This window comes from Mus musculus, chromosome 14 (genome assembly GCF_000001635.26).
Source record: "Mus musculus strain C57BL/6J chromosome 14, GRCm38.p6 C57BL/6J".
Lineage (NCBI taxonomy): Eukaryota > Metazoa > Chordata > Mammalia > Rodentia > Muridae > Mus > Mus musculus.
The window spans coordinates 69,157,229-69,161,551 of record NC_000080.6 but is presented as its reverse complement, the minus strand read 5'-3'; the positions used below and the strand labels follow the sequence as shown (position 1 = coordinate 69,161,551).

General features: G+C 47.3%; 1 pseudogene; it reads right to left on the bottom strand.

Moving 5' to 3' along the window:
• On the bottom strand, positions 1,995-2,971 carry Rps2-ps5 (ribosomal protein S2, pseudogene 5; annotated as a pseudogene).

The window sequence follows — 4,323 nt, the reverse complement described above, 5'->3', positions numbered from 1 at the left end:
TATGGTTATTTCCCAAGAATGTACAAGACGTCATGCCTGCCTTCGTGGAAACCGAAATAAGAGTTTATGAACTGAGTGCATATGTCTGGAGTGTTAGGTTGATTTTATTTTCTTTTGGTGCTGAGGATGGAAATGATCTATAACCTGATCTGTACTGTGACTTTTTGGAGATACAGCATTTCCCTTATGTGTCTCCCTCCCTTCTTCCTCCCGCCCCAACCCCTGTGTGTGCCTGTATGTTTATCTGTGTATGTCTCTGTGTGTATAGATAAATGCTTACCACTTATTGAATATGAAGGACAGTGGAATATCGGCAGGAGGCAGTTCTTTCTTTCCACCATGTAGGTCTTAGGGTTCAAATTCAAGAGCACCAGGCTTGGTGGTAAGTGCATTTACCTGCTTAGCCATTGAGACAGTCCCAGGAGTTTAATTTTTTAAAAGGTTATTTGTTTATTTTATGTATATGAGTACACTGTTGATGTCTTCAAACACAACCAGAAGAGGGCATCAGATCCCATTATAGATGGTTGTGAGCCACCATGTGGTTGCTGGGAATTGAACCCAGGACCACAGGAATAGCAGTCATTGCTCTTAATCACTGAGCCATCTTACCAGCCCCACCCCACCCCCGGTGTTTAATTTTTAAAAGGTAACTTAAGCACACCCCTTAGAGAACATAAAAACCTGGCCCTGCTGAGGTGATTTGTAGATCAGATACTGTTGTAAGTGACTGGGGACAAGACTGAAGTGAGTGTACTTCTTAAACCACCTTTCAGGTTCTCAAGTTCTTGGCTGAATAAAATGTGAACCAGGTTCTAGGAGGTCATTTAGAACATCTTCCTTCTACCCAGCATTACTCACTCCTAAGGCACTCGGTCTGTCAGTGTGGCCCTCCTGAGGTGTCTGTGGTCTAACCACTTCTACATGGTTACTTGCATATGAGGCATTTCATTTGTAATACAGTTGTGGACTTCAGTGCTTCCTGACTCTGAATGGATACTAAGGATAGTGGAAACTCCTCAGAGAGTCTCTGAACCAGAGCTTGCACATACTTCTCTCAGGCACACAGGGAGGAGCATGGGGCACAATGGAACGTGCCTGTAGCCCCGGCACTGAGGAAAACGAGGTAAGAGGATTTTGAGTTTGAGGCAAAGTCTGGACCACATAGCAAGCAGTTCACCTCCTTTTCATTTTAGAAACAGGTTCTCCCTATGTGGCACTGGATCTTGGCTTGTAGACGAGGCTGGATTTGAACTTGCAGGGATCCTTCTGCCTCTGTCTCCCCTGACTGTTGGGACTACAGTCATATGCCATCTCACCCAGCCTCAAGATCCTTCCTCAAGACAAAACAACCATGGGAAAAGACATGGTTCATGTACTGCCAGGACTGCTGGGGGCACTCCATTACTTTGTCCCTAGTGGCCACTGGTGGCAAATTAGTCTCACTTAAAGGGTTGGGGGTGGGCTGCCACATGGACCCAGATAGAGCAGGCACAGGCACAGACACAGACACAAGTTAGTATTTGGTGCTCTGTAGATAAATTATCCTGATAACTGAGAGTGTTTCCCCTTCTACCCACTCCCAGACAGTCTGACGCTGGGCTAGTGTAACATTAGAGTGAGGGACTCATTTAAATGCCAGCCAGGGAGGGCTTTTGTTCTGAACAGAGCCATTTTATGCAACAGATTGATGCTGGAAAGCCTGACATCTAGTGTCCTTTAGTAGGACTCCTCTGGCTTTTACTGTCATTTGGATTCCCTTCTAGCACCTGAGTGCCTCTCTAGGGCAGTGCTGGGGTGCATCTGTGTTCAGAGGGCCTAGGGCATGCTTGTAGGGGGTTAGCTAGAAAGAGGCAAATCTAGTCAAACTGGCTATCCATTTTTCTTTCCCAAGTCCTAGCAAGCAGGAGAGATTAGGGAAAAGGGGTAGTAGAAAGATCATAAGATGCTTGGCTCTGATTAATCAGGCAATTTTTTTTTTTTTTTTTTTTTTTAGCAGACTTAATTCTTTTATTTTTCTTGTACAAAATCCTTATGTAGTAGCCACAGCTGGAGCCTGGGTCCTCTGAACAGAGACTCTGGTGTGAGTTTTCACAAGATGATCAGTGAATTCCTGATAAGGAGACTTGGTGAAGACAGTCTCTTTCCAGAGGTCGGGGGTCAGGTAGCTGTAAGTCTTGGAGATGGCATCAAAGGTGGCCTTAGCAAAGTTGCCCAGGGTGACAGTGCAGCCTCTGGCTGAAGTGTAGCAGTCATCTATACCGGCCATCATCAGGAGCTTCTTGGGCACAGGAGCAGAGACAATGCCAGTGCCTCTGGGGGCAGGGATGAGACGCACCAGCACAGAGCCACAGTGGCCTGTCACCTTGCATGGAACAGTGTGGGGCTTGCCAATCTTGTTCCCCCAGTAGCCTCTCCGCACAGGGACAATGGAAAGCTTGGCCAAGATGATGGCCCCTCGGATGGCAGTGGCAACCTCCTTGGAGCACTTAACACCAAGACCAACGTGACCATTGTAGTCCCCAATAGCGACGAAAGCCCTGAACCTGGTCCGCTGGACAGCCCGAGTCTGCTTCTGCACTGGCATGATTTTCAGAACCTCATCCTTTAGGGAAGCACCCAGGAAGAAGTCAATGATCTCAGACTCCTTAACGGGCAGGGAGAACAGGTAGATCTCCTCCAAGGACTTGATCTTCATGCCAGGCAGCCCAGCTTGGTGATGGGGATCCACTCCTTGTCTTTAGCTTAACCTCCAGGAGCCCCGCGGCCTCGATCACAGCCACGGCCTCGGCCACGACGCACGCGGCCCCTAAGACCTCCTCCTCCGCGGAAGCCACTGCGGCCTCCTAATCCTGGGCCCCCCGGGTCCTCCGCCGCCCCCCCTCCGCCCCCCCCCTCCGCTCCCCCCTCCGCCCCACCCCCTCCCGCACCGGTGTCATCGCCATTTGGTGTTTTCCCGAAGAAGAAGAAGCTAATCAGGCAATTCTTAATTATTCAGACTTTAAAATTTTTACTTGGGATCTCCTCTCAGTCTCTCTGTGTGTCTGGAACAGAAAGAAGGGTTGGGGGGGGGGGGATGCTGAAACTGTGCTTAATTAAAATAAGTATAAGAGACAGGCCCAGGGAGATCAAATAGGGCTGAGAACAGTCTTAGAAGTTGGAGGCCAGGGCTTCTGCTTGGATGAGGACTTAGGATCCTCTTTCTTATACCTGTACTGTTGCCTCTGGGGATTCCAGCAAAGGACATTTTCTTCCTACTAGCTGACTTCCTGCCAAGTAGCTGTGTATAAATATGGTTGACTTAATAACAAGCCATTCATTTGGAATCACAACATTCCTTTCCCACTTTGAACAAAGGAGTGATTATTAATAACAGTCAATACTTTTATGTTGACCAGTTACTTTTTATTTTCCTGTGTCTATACGACTCCTTATCTTTGGATATCCTTATAAATCCTTCTGGTCTTTGTTCAACTCCTTTTGATTTCTCCTCTCAGGGTGCTTATAGGAGAGAAGGACACCAAGGTTTTAAACCCAATGCTGTAACACATAGTTGTGTGGCAGATTAGGAGTTCAACATACAGGGTATGGAGGAAAGGACACTGGGGGCATTGTGTGTTCAGGCGAGTAATTGTTGTTTTAAGAAGGAGGGTTACAAATGACAGCCGCCTGATATAGAAAACTTAGAGGAAGAATTTATTTGGGCATGGTTTCAGATATCAGTCCACAGTCCTTGACTCTGTTGGTTCTGGGCTCATGGTGAGGTAGACCATCATGGCAGGAGGAGTATGTGGCAGAGGCTTTTAACCTCATTGTAGATGGGAAGCAGAGAGGATGGGACATAGGACCAGGTATAACCTTCAAAAGTATGCCACCAGTGACCTACTTCTTCTGGAAGGAGGAGGAGAGGGAGGAGGAGGAAGATGAGGGAAAAGGAGAAGGAGAAGGAGAAAAAGGAGAAGAAGAAAGAGGAGGAAGAGAAGGAGGAAGAGGAGGAGGAGGAGGAGAAGAAGAAGAAGGAGAAGGAGGAGGAGGAGGAGGAGGAAGAGAAAGAGGAGGAGTAGGAGAAGGAGAATCAGAAGAAGAAGAAGGAGGAGGAGGAGGAGGAGAAGGAGGAGGAAAGAAGAAAAGAAGACGAAGATGAAAGAAGAAGAAGGAGAAGAAGAAGAAGAAGGAGAAGAAGAAGAAGAAGAAGAAGAAGAAGAAGAAGAAGAAGAAGAAGAAGAAGAAGAAGAAGAAGAAGAAGAAGAAGAAGAAAACTCCATGTAACTTCCTGAAACTGGACCACCATTTGGCCACCAAGCATTCAACATGTTAGCCTAT